The sequence below is a fragment of the Myxine glutinosa genome, chromosome 8 (genome assembly GCF_964187855.1).
Source record: "Myxine glutinosa chromosome 8, kmMyxGlut1.1, whole genome shotgun sequence".
Classification (NCBI taxonomy): Eukaryota; Metazoa; Chordata; class Myxini; order Myxiniformes; family Myxinidae; genus Myxine; species Myxine glutinosa.
The window spans coordinates 139,089,896-139,113,656 of NC_136268.1; the positions used below are offsets into that span (position 1 = coordinate 139,089,896).

General features: G+C 47.6%; 1 long non-coding RNA gene across 1 annotated transcript; it reads right to left on the minus strand.

The window, feature by feature from the left end:
* Positions 1-6,835: 6,835 nt before the first annotated feature.
* Positions 6,836-22,047, minus strand: LOC137432943 (uncharacterized). Its single transcript, XR_010985601.2, has 5 exons — positions 21,933-22,047; positions 19,752-19,981; positions 19,213-19,386; positions 18,676-18,761; positions 6,836-6,909 (listed from the first exon to the last, which is right to left on the minus strand). It is a non-coding gene; the product is annotated as an uncharacterized LOC137432943 (long non-coding RNA).
* Between the last annotated feature and the right edge of the window lie 1,714 nt (positions 22,048-23,761).

The window sequence follows — 23,761 nt, forward strand, 5'->3', positions numbered from 1 at the left end:
TAACGTCGATGCTTCACCTGCATGCTTACACCCCGCAGCCCGTTCCTTGCTCACACATCCAGCCGTGCCCATGCTCCTCGTACCTTTCCTTACACACCCAGGTACACCCATTCCACTCACAGCCTTGGTCACACACCTGACCACCGAACACTTTGGCACACATTCGTTGGTAGCACACCTCACCAACACACTTCTTCGCGCCCCCTCCTCGGTCACCTCCTCTGTGACAATCACAGGTGTGCTCTCATTCGCACACCCAACCACGTGCCTCACCACTAATTCCAGCGTGCATTCCCACTCACGCTCTACCATTCCAGGTGTGCATCCTTCCATCCCAGGTGTACATCCTCGCTCACCTGTCACAACTAACTCACTCTCCTTGTCACTCTCAATACTCTCACCACCACTCTTGACAACGCACTCACCCTTACTCTTGACAGCGCACTCTTTCCCCATGCACCTGTCCGTTACACACCTTTCTCGCGCACACTCTCCCGTTACACCCTCTGTAACACTCACCACAGGTGTGCATTCTTCCTTACTTTTGACAGCGCACTCTTTCCCCATGCACCTGTCCGTCACACACCTTTCTCGCGCACACTCTCCCGTTACATCCTCTGTAACACTCACCACACCGCGCTTCCATGTGCCCCCTCGCACACGCGCTACGACCGACTCACTCTCGCCAGCACCCTCACTCCTTGGCACGCACTTTTTCCTCACACACCCCAGAGTCGGACTTTCTCGCACACCTCCTTTTTCGCACACCAGACCTGTCGCACACTTCACCAACGGCCTCTCACGAACACCCGGGTCTATCTCGACCCCCAAGCTTATTAAATCCCCTGGCGCATCATACGCACGACCATATTGGTCACCACTTACACCGGGTCCTCTTCCTCTTCGCTTCTCCTCCATCACCTGCGAATCCCTCATCCGGTTAATGAGCACATCATCACGATCCAAACACAGACTTTGGACCAATTCTTTTATCTCCTCTTTTATCTCTTTCTTATCCCCTCTCCGTCGCTTCTTAATTTCGCTCATCCCTTCTTCCACTTCTTCTAATTTGTGCTTCACCTCTTTTATTCCCCGGTACGTCTCCTCAAGCTCGTCCTCCAAGGCTACCTTGACCGTTTCCATGTGCGTCCTCACCTGCCGGTCCTTCGTCTCCATTACCTCTATCACCTCGTCCAACCTCGTTGTCAGTCCCTCACGTACCATCTGACATTCCCTCTTCGTCGCCACCAAGTCATCTTTTAGTTCTCTCTGTGTCGCTTTTAAACTTCCTAATACCGCAGTGTTCCTTTGAACCTGCTCCACTAACTCCGTCTGTCCCACCGTCAGCTGCTCCACCTCCTGCGTCAGGTCCTCTATGCCCCCTTGTAACTTTACAGTCCCCTTTCTCACCTCCTTCTCCATGTGCTCCTTACAGTGCCTCACCTCCTCGCGCACTCCTCCGACCTCCTCACTCACTCCTCTCCTGATCTCCTCTCCCATCACTTGCATCTCCTGCCCAGATGCCACCCTCATCTGCTCCATTTCCTCCCTGTGAGCATCCAGTTTGGCTTCTACCCCCATTCTGACCCCCTCTATCTGCTGCCCCATTTGGTTAACTTCCCTTTCCGCTTGGTCCCTCATGTCCCTCAATTTGCCTTCCATGGTGTTTTCTAACCCCTCTAACCCTTTTTGCATCCCTTCCATTTGATTCTCTTGAGCGGCCATTCTGTTTTCTACCCCCGTTAACCCCTCCTGTATTTCCCCTAATCTATCGTCTAATTTCCCAAATTTCATGTCTAATCCCTTAAAATTATTGTCTAATCCCTTAAAATTATTGTCTAATCCCTTAAAATTATTGTCTAATCCCTCACTGGTACCCCTCGCTTCGTCCCTCATTACCCCTATTTTGCCCTCCAATCGCTCACCCTGAGTATCCATCCGGTTCCCCATTACCCCCATTTTGCCCTCCAATCGCTCACCCTGAGCATCCATCCGGTTCCCCATTACCCCCATTTGGTCCTCCAATCGCTCACCCTGAGCATCCATCCGGTTCCCCAACCGCTCACCCAATCGCTCAATTTGGCTCTCCATACTCATCTGTACAGCTGCCTGTAACTGCGCAATGAGGGCCTGCATGTCAATCGGCTGCATGTTAAAGCCCGTTGATACAGCGGCCTCGGCTACCACGCGCTCTTGCGAGGCGCCATTTTGCGCGCCCGCTACTTCGTGCGTGACGGCGCTATTTTGCGAACCTGCCGCCCTCACTGCTTCGCTCTCCTCTTGTCCCTCAATTTGGTCCTGGATCGACCCTACCTCACTCTCCTTTACCGGACCCCAGCTGTCTTGATCCGCCATAGCGCGACTTTCAAAATTCGGTTTTTTTTTTATTTTCGTAAAACAAATTCAAATTTCGCCGTTATAATTTCGCGCGGGAAACGCGCTCCGAATCGATTCTACTTGTTACAAATTTGGGCCTAATAACGCGCGGGAAACGCGCTCCGAATCGATTCTACTTGTTACAAATTTGGGCCTAATAACGCGCGGGAAACGCGCTCCGAATCGATTCTACTTGTTACAAATTTGGGCCTAATAAATTTAGTCCCGGGTTCGAATTCCACTCCTCGACACCAATTGTTACAGACGTGGCTTGGATGTTATTCACCGAGCGGTTTTGGGATGACCACGTCTGCACAAGATTATACTCGATATTATACCCGAACGTTGACTAGTCGCGCGATGCTAGGTCAATGAAGGAACAGACACACGGCTGGGATTAAAATGACGACACCAGGGATACGGTTCTCAAGACCTCCGGAGGAGATTATATTCGTTACGGAAGGTCAGATTACAGGGACGAGAGGGACAGCAAAGGAAGATAGGCACTTAGACACAACCTTATATTAACCCCAACAGACGACAGGTAAACGGGACAAGGCTGACTCACACGGGGGTTGATGGCAGGAAAGCGGTTGTCGATGGCTCCAGGTGCACCTGGGCTCAGGGCAGGATCGACCCGGTCCGGTCCAGAGATGCGGAAGGTTGCACAGCGCTCGAGGTGGCGTCTTTTCGTCTCAAGCTGGGGGCGCATCTGACGTCACATCCGGCGCGGGGCCGCGTATATCCGGCGGGGAGTGACACGCCCTCGGCTCGTTAGCTCCGCCTCGTGGAATCGGCACGTTGCTTCTCATTGGGTGCGTGCGGGGGGGTTACCGGCTCCGCCCTTGACGAGGAGCTGACAAGGAGCCCCTTTGTGGTAACCCCGTGGAGCGCATGGTCTGGAGCGCGTTGTCTGGAGCGCATTGTCGATGGCGGCTAACCGAGCCGGTGGGAGGACGCACACTCCCCCCCCGCGCAGCGCCGTGCCCCTCTGTTGTTGTAGACGGGGAAGAAGATGGGAGGAGGTATGGGAAAGGTCCTAAACTCACTACTGGTGCCATATAATCACATTCTGGTGCAACGAAGAGTCATAATTAATGGAAACGAGGCCTTAACTGACATAGACTAAGAATAACTAGCAAGATGTCCGAAAGTTGTCTACGTGTGGTGCGGTGGACCTGGGCACGACATTTAATGGGGGAATAAGGGGAAGGTCGGCTCTACTGATTGTTGTTTACAGACAATGGGACTAGGGAATGGGGGATTGGGGATAGTTGGGGAGTATTGGGGAAATAGGGGAATATTTACAAGCGGATATGGAGGCCAAATTCCATATTCGCAACAATATATATATTGTTACGGTTCGCGGTTAAGGATGTTATGTTTGCCGAGCGGAGGCCCCGTGACCTAACAGTTCCCCCGATTCACCTGATTCACTCGAACGTTGGCCGTATCACGCCACAGCTATTCAATGAGGGAAAATACAAAGACGACGGATGTGAAGAAAAGGAATAAGAAGACGAAGCAAAGGTTGAAAATACTACTAAATTTATTTACTATGTACAGGCTCAAAATAACCAAGGAGAAGGAAAGATAATAAAATAATATACAGAAGCTTTTAGAGACACAGTGAAAATACTAGCTTATACAGACTTAATTAACTACCCAGGACAGAACAAACAGAAACGGACTCACACGGGGAATGATGATAGGGATGGCGGGTGGATGGCTGGCGGGATAGGGAGGTCCAACTGGTCCTGCAGCACGATCGGCTCGTTGGGCAGCCGCCGTTCCTTCGCGGCCCTGCTCCAAACTGCCGCCCAGGCCCCAAGCGGCTGTCGAGTGTTGTTGCTGCTGTGGACGCTGCTGCTGGCGAGCAAGGCGACGAATAGCAGGCTTTGTGCTTCCCTGGATGATCTCCTTTGAACAAGAATCGCTGCTGGATGATCTCCCTTCTCTCTCTTGGACCTCACAACCCAGCTCTCTCTTGGACCCTTTTACTCAGCTCTCCTCTGACGACCCAGCTCTTTTCTTTGCACCTCACCACGCAGCTCAGCTCAGCTCAGCCCTGGTCACTCTTGCGCGCGCGCTCTTATAGCGCCTCCGGCGATTAAGCCGCCGGCCTTCAGGACACGCCCATCGGTGTGCTCACCTCGGCCCTGGTTGGTCGCGCGACCCTCTGGCTCCGCCCTTGATGACGACGGGCAGGCACGCCTTTCTTCCCCAAACCTGCCTCGTGGCCAATGGCGGCAATTGTAGTTGGCAATGCGAATGGCAATTGACGAAAGGGGAAATGGAGGTTTTTGGGAATGGGAATGAAGGGAATCTATCTTTTTCCTTGGTGCAATGGAGTGTCATTCTAATGGAAGACAAGGCCTTACCCTAAAACACATAATAAAGATATAAGCTACTGAACAAGGGTATTCTAGTGTCCTTCAATGGATGCTTTATGGAATTAACTACCGGGACGCCCTTTGACCTTTACACAACACTGGAGGCAGGAGGGGCCAGACTCAAGCAATAATAATAATAATTTCCAATACAATACAGCACAATCAAAAAAATACAATCCTCATATCCGCAACAATATATATATATATATATATATATATATATATATATATATATATATATATATATATATATACATATATATATACACATGCATTCACACACACACACGAACAAATATGTTAAACTTTTAATATAACAGCTTATATTCCCTTCTTCCCCCACCCCTTGTGCATGTCCCTTCCTGCCCTCCCCCACCCCATATCCTATTTCTGCTAAACCTTTCCATTTTCTCTTTTCTTGTTTTGTAATACTCGATCCCATTCACATGGATTCAACATTTGTCATACTGTATATACGTATATATGACCTCCCACGGGTTCTAATCGGTGTTCTAGCCTCTAAATTCTGCTGAACATCAAGCGAGGAATCGCAGCACGCACCTTTATTAAGATCATCGGTACGACTTGGCCAGGGTTGGAATGAACCACCGACATACTAGAGCCAGAGTGGATGTATTGAAATATGGAGAGAGTAGAATAAAGGATTCTCCTATTTCTAAGAAAACATTGAGGTACATTCACAAGAGGTAGTGAACAAACCATATTAACCGAATAATCTGCAGGTTGTTTCCATGTTTCCACCCCAGAGAGATTTCAGGACATACGTAAGCAATTTTGTACCAAGCTGTGGATGTAAATCGCCAGTTTCTGTTGAAGAAGAAATAATTGTTTTTGAAGTGCTTGGAATACCACACAGTCCAAGTACAGTGCAGCTTGAATGGAATCAGGACATTAGTCGACATTGGACAAGCTAATGAAGGCAATAGGATTTGGGGCTGCAATCGCAGCATCATGAGTACGAGATCTGATGGGGGATGTTCAACGAAACAATTTTACTCCTCTAACTTCCTGTAAATATCTTTGGATTATCCCAGCCATAAATCAATCCACAAGGATATTTGCCTCGGAGTTGAAGACAGCATGCTATTGTTTGCGTTTTATAGAGTCATAATGAATACCTGATGGCATCTGGTACACCATCTCTCCAGGTGCACATCTCTAACTGTACTCTTTTCTAACAATGACCCACAGGGCACCCTTTCTCCATTTCAACTTGTCAACACAAACAACCTTTAACCTCCCCTATCTCCTGTTTCCCTCTTCTTTATAAAGATCAGGTGGAGAAAGGTAAGACATGGCCAGAGTAACGTCTAGATTTTGACAGATCACTCACCAGCCTGACCTTCCAACAACCTTGTGGTGGTACAAAGGAGGGAGAAGGATAAGGGCATCCACAAATTCCCTTAAAACAGGTTATCTGCAGCATCATGGAGAGTCGAACGAACACATCGGCAAAAGAAAAAGGAAAAAATCGACATTGCATACGTCTTCTTCGTCATCACAAAATCAACACAAACACAACAATTTTTAAAAAAAGACACAATGCATAAATTTGCAGAAGCAAACTTCTCAATAGACCCCACCCAAACCCCAAAATGATCCCAGGTGCTTCACGTGAGGGTATGCTGGCTCCGCTGCAATTTTTACGGAGAACGATGCGCAAATTGAAAATTCCAGCAATCACACTCAGCTCAGCTTCACAGCAATGTGTGGTTTCCTTCAATCAAACCAAGTCAGATTTAAGGTGTCAGCCAGGTCTTCATTGCCAAAAACAATCATCATCATGCACGGTGCTCAATACAGAGTGTCGGTTCTTGGCTACTGTTACATTACTGGAGACAGGTAATCACTCCGACCCAGGATACCTCGATAGAGAGTGAGCAGGAAATTTGTCATTTGTTCAGAGTGTCATTTGTTCGTCAATAGCTCACAGACTCTTCACAAAGGACATCATGGAATCTTTAACACCCAGCTTAGCATCCATCAGAGGGACAGCACACACATTGATGAATCATAGACATCGAACGCAGACTAGACAGCTCAGAGGCGAATGTGCGTACCTTGAGATATCCTCCCAGGCCTCAACAGCAAAGGGGAAAAAACCAAATTGTATTCCAACCTGCAAAACATATTACATGTGCAGAAAATTGTTTCAAAAGTCCCTTTGAAACAGGTGGCATCATTTACAAGCACAATTTTCAGAAAGGTATTTGGTAGAGGAAGAGGGTAAGGGGTCAGTGATATTTAAGACGACCTTATAAACACATTAATCAAACCTGAGCAAGTACTTTGGAACCAAGGTCACAACGACATTTAAAAAACAGAACACAGACAGTTATTCTTCAGTTGGAATAAATATGATAATAGATATTGTCCCAGACGATTGTTTTGTTGATTTTTAAGTTCATGGAAATTGTGCATCAGGCTTAACGAAATCAAAAGATCCATGAAGACTAGCGCATGAAAAGTGAAGCTTACAAACACTACTCTTGCAATAGAACATGGCAATGCCTCGCTCGATGGCTGCGTGCCGCAAATGGTAATAAAACTTTGACAAAACAGATCATACCCATGTGGAACAATAAGAGCCGGACAATAAAATATACAATACGACCATAAATAATACATAATAAGAACAAGAGAGCAATCACAGATTGCAGACCCTCACCAGAACTTGTTTTTGGTGGTTTTTTTTAAGGCTTTTGTGGTAAAACAAACATGGCGGCCGAACCACGGGACCGATGACGTCATCATTATTTTTTTCTCCACCAATTTATCCCGAGATGAGTGTCGAGAAATTTCCTCTTGATCGATGAAGTTTTGTACTTTTCGAATTATGACGTCATAATGGAGGCACCTATGACTAATTGACATATTTCTTTCTCCTTGGAGAGTTCTTTACAATGAGCCATGTCTCAATTTTTTCTATGCAACGCTTTCGGAGATATAGAGGTGCAAAGTTTTCGGTTTTTCCAAGATGGTGCCCATACCACGTGACCTTTCACCTTTTTTTGTTTTGTATACAAGATCAAGGCTCGTGTAAGAGCAAACTCAAAGATCACAAAAAGACAAACTGACACACAAAACATATGATAAAGGGAGCGGGAGACAAGATGGACAGCAGGGACATCGGGAGATCTGTAGGAGAGAGGGGGTTTGGGGGGAGGAGGCGTGGAAAGAGGGGGGGGGTGGGAGAGGTAAAAAACACATGGACACTGCCAGAACTTCCAGGAAAGAAGTCGGTATTTCAAAAAAGTGGATCTGGGGTGAATTGGTGAATGAGTCTTGATTTTGACAGTTTAACCATAAGAGGGTTGCTGGAAGATCTTGTGCGACCTGTAGGAATATTTGGGGGACAGTGTACAGAGAGAGCTGGAGGAGCTAGGCCGGATAGGAGTCGGTAGAAGACAGAAAGACCACCAACCTGCCTGCGGTGAGTGAGTGAAAGGCCCTCGGAGTTAGCTTCATCGCAGGAGATTCCAATGATTCTGAAAGCTTTGGTTTCAACAGCGTGAAGCCGAGCGAGGTGTGAGGCAGGAGCACCGGCCCAGAGGGGGGAACAGTATTCCATTGAGCTGCGGATGAAATCCTTGTATGTGGTGAGGAGCTCAGGTGTGCCAACGAAGGACTTCGCACGACGGAGGATGCCCAGTCGGCGACTGGCTTTGGAGGCCAGCTTGGAAAGCCGAATTATCATTAAATGAATTATAGTAAGATTAAATTAATTATCATTTAAAAATGCTAACTTTGGTATAAATGTCCCGTCAATCAAACCAACGGTTGCAGAGAAAATCATACTTATTCTGTGCGGACAAACAGACAGACAGACAAACAAACGGACTCAAATACAATATCCTCTCCTCTGGCGAGGGTAACTAGAGAGTTCATAGCTTACTCCGCGATGAACCTTACTCGTCCTTTCTCCGACTTACTGGACTAGTCCTTAATAGTCCTTACGAGACTTAGATGAGACAGTACTTAGACTAGACTTACTAGTAGGCTTACTAGTCCTTACTAGACTTACTAGACTAGATTTACTAGACTTAGACTTACTAATACATTACTGGATACTTACCTTACTAGACTACTAGATACTAGACTAGACTAGATACTAGATACTCGATGAGATTAGATACGAGATACTAGATACTAGACTGCTAGATACCTACTAATTAGACTAGACTACTAGATACTAGACTAGACTACTAGATACTAGACTAGACTAGATACTAGACTAGACTAGATACGAGATACGAGATACTAGACTGCTAGATACTAGATACTAGACTAGACTAGATACTCGATGAGATTAGATACGAGATACTAGATACTAGACTGCTAGATACCTACTAGATTAGACTAGACTACTAGATACCAGACTAGACTAGATACTAGACTAGACTAGATACGAGATACTAGACTGCTAGATACTAGATACTAGACTTAACTGGACTGGACTAGAGATTACTAGACTACTAGATAGATATAGATGGACACTTATGAGACTACTAGATTACTAGACTACTAGATACTGGACTTGACTGGACTGGACTAGAGATTACGAGACTACTAGATAGATATAGATCGATACTTACGAGACTACTAGATTACTAGACGACTAGGTACCTTACTAGGCTACTAGATACGAGATACTTACTTAGATACTTCCCTTAGTAAACTTGACTCACTAGACTTACGAGTTAGTAGACTAGACTTACGAGTCCTTACGAGTCCTTACTAGTCTCGAAGAACTTACTAGTCCTTACGAGTCCTTACTAGTCTCGAGTCCTTACTCCACGCAATCTTGAGAGAAAAGGACATGGGTGGCAAATTTGATTGGTCGAGATGATGTAAAATGCCGTAATATTTTGTCCATGTCCTGCCAAACGAAAAGTTTTTGAAAGTCCCAATAAAGCAATTTGAGTTACACCGTGTTCAATTTTCATAATTTAAATTGAAAAATAAGAAAAATTTTAATTTTTCAATTTTTATATTAAAATTTCAATGTTTCTAATATGAAATAAAATAAAGATTTTAAAGGTGGAAGAAAAAAATTCCAGAAATTTACCGCCGTTGATGCAGCGTCTTTAAGACCTCCTTATTTAACATGTATTAGTTATTTGTTCCTATTGTTTCTCATTTATGACATCCTTGTAAGCAGTAAGTTTCCTGTTTGGAATGATTTTTTTGAAATTTATTTGTTCGGAATTTTTGTTTGATTGCCAGGCAGACAGACTAAAACAAGAAGGCATCACGCAGAGCCCGATACTTGCAAAAATCCCCCCCCCCCCCCCCCACACAACCCCCAAAAAAGGTTGCCATTGATCCAGCAAATTGTCCATTTCATCAAGATTAAAATTGACGATCTTCATCAAAGCTTGGATCAATAGGATGAAAAGTGCCGATTTTTCAGATGAAAATTGATGAGTTGATCTTTGACATTTTGACCCAAAAATAGTTAGTTTCCCTATTTATTGACTCAATATAAAAATGCTGTTCAATTTTCATGTCAATCGGATGAAAATTGGCGATTTTAGAAATTCGACCTCCAGATGACCTTTGACCTTAATCAATCGGCTTCTCAATTGTGACGACCTCGACAACTTGGTGAAGTCTCATGATGATCGGTTTAGAATTGTGACCTGTAGGCGAGTGACAAACAAACACACAGAATAACAAACGCAACCAACCAATATACTGTTACAGACGTGGCTTGGATGTTATTTACCGAGCGGTTTTATGGTATGACCACGTCTGCACAAGTTACCCGATTGTGCCCGAACGTTGACTAGTCGCGCTATGCTGGCTCAATAAGAAAAAGAAGACACCCGGCTGGATTACAATAACACAATACGACACCAGGGGTTCAGTTCTCAAGACCTCCGGAGGAGGTTATATTAAGGCGGAAGGTTAGATTACAACTACAAGAGGGACAGCATAGAAAGACAAGCACTTAGACACAATCTTATATTATTCCCAACAGACGACAGATAAACGGGACAAGGCTGACTCACACGGGGATTGATGGCTAGGAAAGGCAGAATCGATGGCTCAAGGTGCACTCTTGGCTCAAGGACAGGGTACTGTACGGTCCAGTAGATGCAGGAGGTTTCACAGCGCTCGAGGTGGCGTCTTGTCGTCTCAAGCTGGGGGCGCATCTGACTCAGCGCTCGCAGGTGGCTTTCCTTCTCCAAGCTGGGTGCGCATCTGACTCAGCGCTCGCAGGTGGCTTTCCTTCTCCAAGCTGGGTGCGCATCTCTCTTCACATCCGGCGCGTGGCCGCGTATATCCGGCGGGGAGTGACACGCCCTCGGCTCGTTAGCTCCGCCTCGTGGAATCGGCACGTTGCTTCTCATTGGGTGCGTGCGGGGGGTTTACCAGGCTCCGCCCTTGACGAGGAGCTGACAAGGAGCCCCTTCGTGGTAACCCCGTGGAGCGCATGGTCTATGGCGCTAATCGAGCCGGTGTGAGGACGCATCCTCCCCCCGCTCCGCCGCCATCTCCTCCGTTGTTGTTGTAATTGTTGGGGAAGAAGATGGAAGGAGGTATGGGAAAGGTCCTAAACTCACTACTGATGCCATATAATCACATTCTGGTGCAACGAAGAGTCATAATTAATGGAGACGAGGCCTTAACTGACATAGAATAAGAATAACTAGGAAGATGTCCGAAAGTTGTCTACGTGTGGTGCGGTGGACCTGGGCACGACATTTAATGGGGGAATAAGGGGAAGGTCGGCTCTACTGATTGTTATTTACATGCAATGGGACTAGGGAATGGGGGATCGGGGAAAGTTGGGGAGTATTGGAGAAAATAGGGGAATATTTACAAGCGGATATGGAGGCCAAATTCCATATTCGCAACATTGCACCCTTCTCTACCCTCGGGGCGTCCCGACCCGATAAATTTTTACCTACTTTAGTGTGGCACGCAATGTAGTTCCTCTACTATTAACTCTACCCTGAGTGCGACAGTTTTACAGATATTCACAAATGAGTAAATATGTCCCCCTGCGACGTTGCACCCCTTCTCCTCAACAGAAACACACCCCACAGGATAACCGAATCCGGAAAGAATTCTCAAACTAAACATACAGCCGGTAGGGAGCATTATTTACAAGACTACGCTGCTATTTACACTACGATCCAGGACCTGTCTTTGGAGGAACACATGCAGATGTTATGCATAGAGAGAGCGCGCTTGCCAACATCGATACACCAACCCACGAGTGCTCTGTGGCCGACGGCCTTTAATAACGTGCAGGGCACCCTTCCCGAGCATCAACAGCACCACCCCACCACCAATCGGTGCAGTCACCATTGTTCATTGGAATAAAAATAAATTCGACAACCCCCTAACCCTGCAGGTGTCTCTTGCTCTTCTTGTGGTGCACTTGTGGTGTTAACTATTAGTGGTTCACCCTGTATGGCATAGGTGCCACGTTGATCCATAGGTCCATCCCCGGGTGGTGCTTGGCCGCAAACGAACTGCGGTCCATTGTGGGTGGCCACAAACATTGCGGTCCATATGGTGTATCGATCCCCGGCAGCAAACAGCGAAAGTGCAGGCCCACAACTGCGCAGCCAGCACCTCTCTCTCCTCTCTCTCTACCCCAAAGCCAGATCCTCGGAGGTGGGAGACAAAGAAGAAACAAGTGAGTAAGGTGGTAAGGGCGCAAAAGTGCACGCAATGTAAGGTGATGCACACTGGGGGCACATGGGAACCAGGTGAGACAGGTACGTTCCTATCGTACGCCCCACCCCCCCCCCCCCCCACCAGGTAACCTACATGGCCCCTCCCTTACCCCTTACTGTATCCACACAACACAACACTACCCATAAACATCTACTTTACAAATCAAACAAACATCCCTACTGTCTTCCCCGTTCCTCCCATATACCAAATTCGTCTTCTCTCCCTCCTAACCAATCAAATTTGCCATTTTCAACTCTCATCAAAATTTGCCATTTCAACTCAACATCAAAATTTGCCATTACCAATTCAACATCAGTCCCTCCTAGGGAGGGAGAGATGGAATCACCCCAATGTCTCATCCACGTCGTGATGCGTCTCACAAATCCACACAGCGATTCATCTCCTGCAACAAAACAAAGAAAACACAGGTGTGGAGTCATCATCATCACCACAGGTAAGTGGCTGCGTATGGTGCGACAGGTTCTCTCAATCCTAACTATTTTCCTAAATGACTTTAACAACTTTACACTACCCGGGGTCTTCCTCCGGCCAGCCCATTGGCCCTCTTACACTATGGGTTCTAAAAACCAATTCCCATTGGCCAAACTGTGGTGCTTTTCAATTTGGGGTCTCACTCCCCCGATTCATCTCCCGGTGCCCTCGTACAATTTCTGGGCTGCGACGTGGACCTCTCCCAGTGGGTCTACCCACCTGCACACCTCCACCACTGCAGTTGCCTCCGAGCTTACCTGCTCCTTACCCTAACCTAACTACCTGGGGAAGGCCCTCTGGCACTCTCCCCACTCGGTGCCCTCTCTGGCACTGGGCTACCCGGGTCCATCCTCCGGATCCTCGGGCCCCATCCACAAACTCTACCGGCTCCCAGAGCCCACCTGCGGCCTCACCTGGCCGACATCCTCACAGTGGTGGAGTGCCCAACCAACTACACACACTAACAGGCTACACGCCCAGCCATTTCCACAACACTAATGCACCCATTCACAACACCATTCTGCAACCGCACCACAAATGCCAATATCCAACCACAATTACCTGCACCCTCTACCTAACACTTACACTACCCGCCCCCGGGTACTCGTGAAAGGGGTCCACTCTTCCCCCATCCACACCTTCGCACCATGACACCACTCCATACCACTTACTCCAACTCTCTCCACACACCTGTACTTGCACACCTGTGCTCTCACACCTGGTGCCACCTGCACCCTTCTCTCCCCAAGCGCATTCGCGCTGATCCACACACTCACTACTCATACACTGCTCCACACACCTGTCCAGTTGCACACCTGTGCAATCACACCTGTCCAGTTGCACACCTGTGCAATCACACCTGTTCAATTCTCACACACACACGGCATCATCTCAGCTAACTACTCCCTTCTGAAACTTGCGCTTCCCAGTCGTCCCTTTAAACTATTGCGCTCCCTCGTCATTATCATCCACACTAATCTACCTGCGTCCCCACTACAGGTATCAGTCACTAACTAAACTTACGTTACCTACTGTCATCTTCGCTAGATCCCTACACACAATATATCCTAACCCACCCCGGGCTAGTTTTCACTGCCATACACCCCATAAACCTAGTGCTCCTTTGCCCCCCCATATGGGAAGGATGGTGGATTTGCCATCCCCCCACATCGGGGGGTCTCTCACCTACCAATTTTGCACATCAAATTTCAACAAATTAAAAATTTGCCAATCACTGCCCATCATCTGCCAATCACTACTGCCAATCCCTTGCCAATCATCAAATTTTGCTTTTCTCTAATTTTGGGTCCAAAACACTAACCTCATCACCCAGTCTACTCACTAATACCTCTCGGTGCGCCAATCCCTGTCCAAAGCCCGGCTTCGTAAAGCCAAGCAATGGATGCTGGTTGTTTTGTGCCAGCGGCTGGATGCGTCCGGCACTCGGTGCAGGGACGGGGGCTTACCCGGGCCGAGATCCCACGCATCACCTCGGCGTGGAGCCATCCAATGTCCCGATCTCGACCTGCCGGAATGCCTCAACAAAAGGTGGTCGCCATGACGACCCTTTCTATCGGGCTGCCAGCTCCGCCTAGTGGAGCCTGGACGCGGCCGTTCAAAGCGAGGCCCGGCACGCACCGAGGGCCTGCTTCGGCTAAAAGTCGCTCTAACCTCTAACCCGTGTAACGTCGATGCTTCACCTGGACGCTTACACCCCCGCAGCCCGTTCTTGCTCACACATCCAGCTGTGCCCATGCTCCTCGTACCGTTCCTTACACACCCAGGCACACCCATTCCACTCACAGCCTTGGTCACACACCCTGACCACCGAACACTTTGGCACACATTCGTTGGTAGCACACCTCACCAAAACACCTCTTCGCGCCCCCTTCCTCTGTCACCTCCTCTGTGACAATCACAGGTGTGCTCTCATTCGCACACCCAACCACGTGCCTCACTACCAATTTCCAGCGTGCATTCCCACTCACGCTCTACCATTCCAGGTGTGCATCCTTCCATCCCAGGTGTACATCCTCGCTCACCTGTCACAACTAACTCACGCTCCATGTCACTCTCACTACTTTCACCTCCATTCCTGACAGAGCACTCACCCCTTACTCTTGACAGCGCACTCTTTCCCCATGCACCTGTCCGTCACACACCTTTCTCGCGCACACCTCCTGCGCACACTCTCCCGTCACACCCTCTGTAACACTCCCCACAGGTGGACACTCTTCCTTACTTCTGACAGCGCACTCTTTCCTCATGCACCTGTCCGTCACACACCTTTCTCGCGCACACTCTCCAGTTACACCCTCTGTAACACTCACCACAGGTGTGCATTCTTCCTTGCCTTTGACAGCGCACTCTTTCCCATGCACCTGTCCGTCACACACCTTCCTCGCGCACACTCTCCCGTCACACCCTCTGTAACACTCACCACAGCACGCTTCCATGTGCTCCCTCGCACACGCGCTACGACCGACTCATTCTCGCCAACACCCTCACTCCTTGGCATGCACTTTTTCCTCACACAACCCCAGAGTCGGACTTTCTCGCACACCTCCTCTTTCGCACACCAGACCTGTCACACACTTCACCAGTGGCCTCTCACGAACACCCGGATCCAAACCAATCCCCAAGCTTTTTAAATCCCCTGGCGCATCATACGCACGACCATATTGGTCACCACTTACACCGGGTCCCTCTTCCTCTTCGCTTCTCCCTCCATCACCTGCGAATCCCTCATCCGGTTAATGAGCACATCATCACGATCCAAACACAGACTTTGGACCAATTCTTTTATCTCCTCTTTTATCTCTTTCTTATCCCCTCTCCGTCGCTTCTTAATTTCGCTCATCCTTCTTCCACTTCTTCTAATTTGTGCTTCACCTCTTTTATGTCCCGGTACGTCTCCTCAAGCTCGTCCTCCAAGGCTACCTTGACCGTTTCCAGGTGCGTCCTCACCTGCCGGTCCTTCGTCTCCATTACCTCTACCACCTCGTCCAACCTCGTTGTCAGTCCCTCACGTACCATCTGACATTGCCTCTGTGTCGCTATCAAGTCGTTTTTAATTTCTTTTTGTGTCGCCTTTAAACCTCCTAATACCGCAGTGTTCCCTTTGAACCTGCTCCACTAACTCCGTCTGTCCCACCGTCAGCTGCTCCACCTCCTGCGTCAGGTCCTCTATGCCCCCTTGTAACTTTACAGTCCCCTTTCTCACCTCCTTCTCCATGTGCTCCTTACAGTGCCTCACCTCCTCGCGCACTCCTCCGACCTCCTCACTCACTCCTCTTCTGATCTCCTCTCCATCACTTGTGCATCTCCTGCCCAGATGCCACCCTCATCTGCTCCATTTCCTCCCTGTGAGCATCCAGTTTGGTTTCTACCCCCATTCTGACCCCCTCTATCTGCTGCCCCATTTGGTTAACTTCCCTTTCCGCTTGGTCCCTCATGTCCCTCAATTTGCCTTCCATGGTGTTTTCTAACCCCTCTAACCCTTTTTGCATCCCTTCCATTTGATTCTCTTGAGCGGCCATTCTGTTTTCTACCCCCGTTAACCCCTCCTGTATTTCCCCTAATCTATCGTCTAATTTCCCAAATTTCATGTCTAATCCCTTAAAATTATTGTCTAATCCCTCACTGGTACCCCTCGCTTCGTCCCTCATTACCCCTATTTTGCCCTCCAATCGCTCACCCTGAGCATCCATCCGGTTCCCCATTACCCCCAATTGCTCACTCTGAGCATCCATCCGGCCCTCCAATCGCTCACTATTCTGGGCCATAAGGGCCTTCATTTGTATAAAAAACAAGTTCAAATCCACCGGGGGCGCTGCCACGGTCGCTGGCGCGGTGATCAGCGAGGCGCCATTTTGCGCGCCCGCTTCTTCGTGCGTGACGGCGCTATTTTGCGAACCTGCCGCCCTCACTGCTTCGCTCTCCTCCTGTCCCTCATTTTGGTCCTGGATCGACCCTACCTCTCTCTCCCCTACCGGACCCCAGCCGTGTTGATCCGCCATAGCGCGACTTGCAAAATTCGAGTTTCGTAAAACAAATACAAATTTCGCCGTTATAATTTCGCGCGGGAAACGCGCTCCGAATCGATTCTACTTGTTACCAATTTGGGCCTAGTAAATTTAGTCCCGGGTTCGAATTCCACTCCTCGACACCAATTGTTACAGACGTGGCTTGGATGTTATTTACCGAGCGGTTTTATGGTATGACCACGTCTGCACAAGTTACCCGATTGTGCCCGAACGTTGACTAGTCGCGCTATGCTGGCTCAATAAGAAAAAGAAGACACCCGGCTGGATTACAATAACACAATACGACACCAGGGGTTCAGTTCTCAAGACCTCCGGAGGAGGTTATATTAAGGCGGAAGGTTAGATTACAACTACAAGAGGGACAGCATAGAAAGACAAGCACTTAGACACAATCTTATATTATTCCCAACAGACGACAGATAAACGGGACAAGGCTGACTCACACGGGGATTGATGGCTAGGAAAGGCAGAATCGATGGCTCAAGGTGCACTCTTGGCTCAAGGACAGGGTACTGTACGGTCCAGTAGATGCAGGAGGTTTCACAGCGCTCGAGGTGGCGTCTTGTCGTCTCAAGCTGGGGGCGCATCTGACTCAGCGCTCGCAGGTGGCTTTCCTTCTCCAAGCTGGGTGCGCATCTGACTCAGCGCTCGCAGGTGGCTTTCCTTCTCCAAGCTGGGTGCGCATCTCTCTTCACATCCGGCGCGTGGCCGCGTATATCCGGCGGGGAGTGACACGCCCTCGGCTCGTTAGCTCCGCCTCGTGGAATCGGCACGTTGCTTCTCATTGGGTGCGTGCGGGGGGTTTACCAGGCTCCGCCCTTGACGAGGAGCTGACAAGGAGCCCCTTCGTGGTAACCCCGTGGAGCGCATGGTCTATGGCGCTAATCGAGCCGGTGTGAGGACGCATCCTCCCCCGCTCCGCCGCCATCTCCTCCGTTGTTGTTGTAATTGTTGGGGAAGAAGATGGAAGGAGGTATGGGAAAGGTCCTAAACTCACTACTGATGCCATATAATCACATTCTGGTGCAACGAAGAGTCATAATTAATGGAGACGAGGCCTTAACTGACATAGAATAAGAATAACTAGGAAGATGTCCGAAAGTTGTCTACGTGTGGTGCGGTGGACCTGGGCACGACATTTAATGGGGGAATAAGGGGAAGGTCGGCTCTACTGATTGTTATTTACATGCAATGGGACTAGGGAATGGGGGATCGGGGAAAGTTGGGGAGTATTGGAGAAAATAGGGGAATATTTACAAGCGGATATGGAGGCCAAATTCCATATTCGCAACAATACGTACTTGAAAAATCTTCGATTTTGCAAGTGACAGATATTTCGCTACTCTGCGCATGCGCGATCAAGCCAAATTCAGAGCCAACGTACTGCTAAACTACATTCTTTTTTTTCTTTTCTTTTTTGTATGCAAGATCGAGGCTCGTGAAAGAGCTAAAACACCAATGTGTTTTCTAATTCATGTTCAAAATATAAAATTAAATTGCAATCAAGTTGTTCCTCGATCAAAAACTGACGTTTGTCGACAGAGACAGACAGACAGACAGAACCAATTGCTTAACCCTGCTTTTCGCTTCGCTTGGGTGGGGTTATATAATCAGAGAGATCATATTAAGCACAATATCAGCAGCTTACGCACTTAGTGCTTTACCCATGGCTGCTCTCTTGTTTCTTTGCCAGGGCAGAAACCTTGACGTTGGTCTTTCTTTTGGAGCTTTTGTTTCACTGCAGGAAAAAAATGAGGAGTGGTGGAAAAGGGAAAGGGAAAGTTCATACAACAGGAGCTTCCATCACATGATTCAACTCCAAGTGCAACAAAGATAAACACCGATGTGTTTTACAAAGTAGGAACTTTACCCTCCGCTCTCTCTCAAATGCCAACTTTTCCCAAGCAAGAACAATCGCACTCCTTTCCACCCCACCCAGGGAGTGAAATTAGGTAGTTTACTTAATTGGGTGTGTATACAGCACACCCATAATGGGCAGAATGACCTCCGACAAACACACACACACACACACACACACACACGTACAGACACACACACACACACACACACACACACACACACACACACACACACACACACGAGCATCTTTTTGACGTTGTCTTGATCCCAATTCTTGCTCTTTTAACTTAACCGAGGTGTTGATATCTGAGTTTGGGTATCCAACTTACCCAGTCCATTGAAGTTCTGATGTCTGGTCTTCCTTGTGGGTACAACGCACGTTCTTCATCCATTGTGTGGTTGACTGTAGTTTGCAGGAGCTGGGTGACCAGCCAAGGTCCAGAAGAGCTCAACAAGAAGAGTGACAACGGATTACAGAGGAGAGGGCATCCAGCTGCAAACACCTGACAAGAATAAAAATCACATGATGTTAAACTTTTTATTGGATACACAATCTGGCTAACCCCAGCTCTAGCAGGGAAAATGGCCTTAAAATGCATGTTGTTGTTGTTGTTGTTGTTGTGTGTAATGGATAGACAATCTGTACTAAAAGTCGTCAATTTACCACCACAACATCAGAAGGTGATAGTTCCATATGTAAAGCCTAAATAAGACATTCCACTTGGAGAGTGTGAAACCAAGCGCCATGAACAAGCAAATAAATAGCAGCAATAAAAATGATTGCAATTATCTTGGAAGAATAAGAAAATAGAATCCATCCAGTGATGAGTGAATCCTCTTCTTCTCTAACGGCCACCATTGCTCTCACCTTGAGGTTCAGCCAAAGAAACAGTTCTGTGCCAGGTCTTTCTGGAATGGGATGGTGAGGGCTGATGTTTGATTGGAGGTGCAGGCATTAGTAATTTGTGAAGAGAGCCAGAAAGACACCGTGGGATCTTTAACTTCCATCTCCCACACCCTTCACAAGTGCTGGCAGATAGGTCTTCTGACGTAACAACCCCCCCTAGGGGCAGCACACACATAGATGCCTTGCCAGAGCTGCAAAACACCAGGATGACAGGTTATAGCTGGGTCAGGATTCAAACCCAGGCTACACAGCTTGAAGGAAAGTGTACCTACCTTTAAGCTACCCTGTCAGCCCATTAGGATAGGACAAATACAAACGAGAAAGAGCAATCAGAGATTGCAAACCCTCGCCCGGACGTGTTTTCAGTGGTTTTTAAGGCTTTTGTGTTAAAACAAATATGGCGGCCGAACCACGTGGCCGATGACATCATAATAATTATTTTTTTCTCCACCAATTTATCCCCAGATGATGCTCAAGAAATTTCATATTGATTGGATGAAGTTTTGTACTTGTCAAATTATGACGTCATAATGGAGGCACCTATAACATCATCATTAACATATTTTATTTCCCATGGAGAGTTCTTTACAATGAGCCATGTCTCAATTTTTTCTATGCAGTGCTTTCGGAGATATAGAGGTGCAAAGTTTTCGGTTTTTCCAAGATGGCGCCCATACCACGTGACCTATGACAATCAGACCAACGGTTGCAGAGAAAATCATATTTTTTCTGTGCGGACAAACAAACATTTCAGAGACCTTGTATTCAGAGGTCTTCTTCCACCCCCGTCCTTTACAAGCTTCACTGGCTCCCCATCCCCCAGAGAATCCAGTACAAAATCCTCCTCTTGACATACAAAGCCCTCCATAACCTGGCCCCATCCTACCTGGCTGACCTCCTCTCCAGACACACTCCCACCTGCAACCTCCGCTCTGCTGGTACCAACCTCCTGACCCCCTCCATCCGGACCAAATTCAGATCCTGCGGGGACAGGGCCTTCTCCATCGCTGCTCCCACCCTCTGGAACTCACTACCTCACACCATCAGAGACTCCTCCTCACTCACCACATTCAAAACATCACTAAAGACCCACCTGTTCAACACTGCATTCAACATTCAACCCACAGCATTTAACCCCTGACTATCTCCTCTCCTTCTCCCTCCTTTTGCTTTGATTATTTCCCTATTGATTCTTGTCTTTTTGCAATTGTTGTTTTCATGTATTGTTATGCATTATGTTTTGCACTCTGTCAAAGCGCCTTTGGGCTTCTTGAAAAGCGCTATACAAAATAAATGAATTATTATTGTTATTATATACTGAAATAACAAAAACAGTTTTAAAAAAATACAAAATGAAAATTGATGATTTTATGCAGCCTTGACCTTTGAACTTTAGATCTAAAAAAAATAAATCAGCTTCTAGCTTTTGATTGGTGAACCAATTATGTGACCCAATATGCAAATTATTTAAATTTCAGGTAAATTGGATAAAAATTGGTGATTTTACGCAACCTTGACCTTTTGATCTAAAAACAAACAAACAATCGACTAATACCTTTTGATTGGTGAACCAATTCTGTGACCTAGTATGCAAATTATTTAAATCTCAGGTCAATTGGGAGAAAATTGGTGATTTTACACAACCTTGGTATAACCTTGACCTTTTGATCTAAAAAAAACAATCTGCTTGTAGTTTTTGATTGCTGAACCAATTCTGTGACGCGATATGCAAATTCTTTACATTTCAGGTCAATCGGATGAAAATTGACGATTTTAGCTGATGACCTTTAACCTTTTCACCAAGTTATTATTTGGCTTCTCCATATTATCATAATAAAGCTTTGGTGAAACTTTTATGACAATAGCTCGAATGGTAAAAACTTTGAGAGACACACACACACACACACACACACACACACACACACACACACACACACACACACACACACACACACACACACACAATTAAAAAAAACCCATCTCCCGCTGCGCAGAGGACAGCCTAGTGACTTACCATCTTCATCCCAATAGTTTATTGATCCAAATCTCAAACTTGGCAAACAAATCTCATTTTTTACCCACACGGTTAGCATCTTTGAATATGCGTACATTGTACATGAGGGTACTCCTTGCCCAACAGACCTTTCCGCTGAACAGAAGAGTAGGTACTGCAGAGCTCCTGCGCACCTGCTGGTATACACCAATGCAGGTTAAAATTGCAATCCTGCCGGGAAAACAAACATTGTGATTAGAATGCACCACCTGGGCTCATTGAGCTTATCCGCACCCAGATCCTCGTGGTTATTCCCTCCGTGATAGCAAAAAGAATCACGCCTAACAATGACAAATGTGATGGCAAATGGTTGCGGTTGCAGCGAAGGTGCTGCTGGTGTTAGTAATGAATCCAGGACAACACTCAACCAGATCGGTGTCCACTCAATGATTGTGTGAGGAACTCCCTCTTGGCCCATTCTACCGACAGATGCTGCTTGCTTGGCAGTAACTGGTTTTGCGAACGTGATGTGGAAAAACTGCTGCGGCGACACTTCCAATGGAAACAAGGATACATCCGATCACTCATTACTGTAGTGGAGGAACCACCCATAGAATGTCACAGTTTCACTGCAAGCAAAGTCTCTTTGGTTTGCAATGTGATGGATAACGTGGCCTCGTCGGCTGCTCCTTGAAGGTAACAAATCCAAAGCTTCAAGGATTATTGACACATCTTCCATTCAGAAGCCAAAAAATCGGAACATGTTGCTCTTTCCTGGAAAACTGGTTGAGGACCTCGCACTCTTCTGCTACCTGGCCGTACTTACAACATCCCCCTTGTCCGATATGCACCCCCTCTCCCCCCACAATCCCTCAAGATACAGCTGGTCACACACGCTCAACTACAAGGCACTTCCTTTTAGGAATCCCAAATCAACTCTGTTTTGTCAATGTCCCATTTACTCCTGATTTTACGATCACCTGTTCCTGCCCAACCTTGCTCTTCCAAGTCCTTCAGGATTATGGCTAATTCCATTCCAAGGTTGATCCAGTTTCTAAACAACGATCCACATTCCTTCATAAAATCGTGTTTGTTTTGTCCTGAGCCTGCAGTCATCCTCCAGGTTGCCACAAGGACCCTTGGCCCCTCTTATCTCGGATGCTTCCAAGGCCTTTGACTCGGGCAATCACAGTCCGGTTATCTGTGGGGCACGACGTGGTGCATACAAATGGTGTGCTGCCACGACTGCTGCCACGACGCCAGGTGTCAAGCAAGGTGACCCGCTATTCCCCAGACTGTTAATTGATGTTCCGGAGGAGGTTTTGAGCAGCCTTCCACAGAGAGTGGGAGGCACCGTCATTCCAGCACTGGCTGATGACCTTATCATGTGTGCGCCAGGACACCTGTCAGGATGCAAGTGTCAGCGAAATCTGCACATGCTAACCTGTCAGCAGCTGGCTTCATGATTATCTCGGGGGTTTCTGCAACCTGAGCAATCACCATTCACTCGGAAGGTGAAGCAATACGTGGGTGACGCATCGCAGATGTTCAGCTTGCGAGAGGGAAGCCTGAACGTGCTAACAGCTGCAGACAAATTGAAGTACATGTGAATGAAGTTCCGACTGAAAGGAGTGGTGGTTTCAGATGGCACTACCTTTACAGGTGCATAACACTGAAGCTACAGCAACGAATGGTGGCCCTCATGCGACAACACTGGCCCTCATGCGACAACACTGGCCCTCATGCGACAACACTGGCCCTCATGCGACAACACTTGCGCTCATACGACAACACTAGCCTCATGCGACAACACTGCCCTCATGCGACAACACTGGCCCTCATGCGACAACACTGGCCCTCATGCGACAAAACTGGCCTCATGCGACAACACTGGCCCTCATGCGACAACACTGGTTCTCATGCGACAACACTGGCCCTCATGCGACAACACTGGCCTCATGCGACAACACTGGCTCTC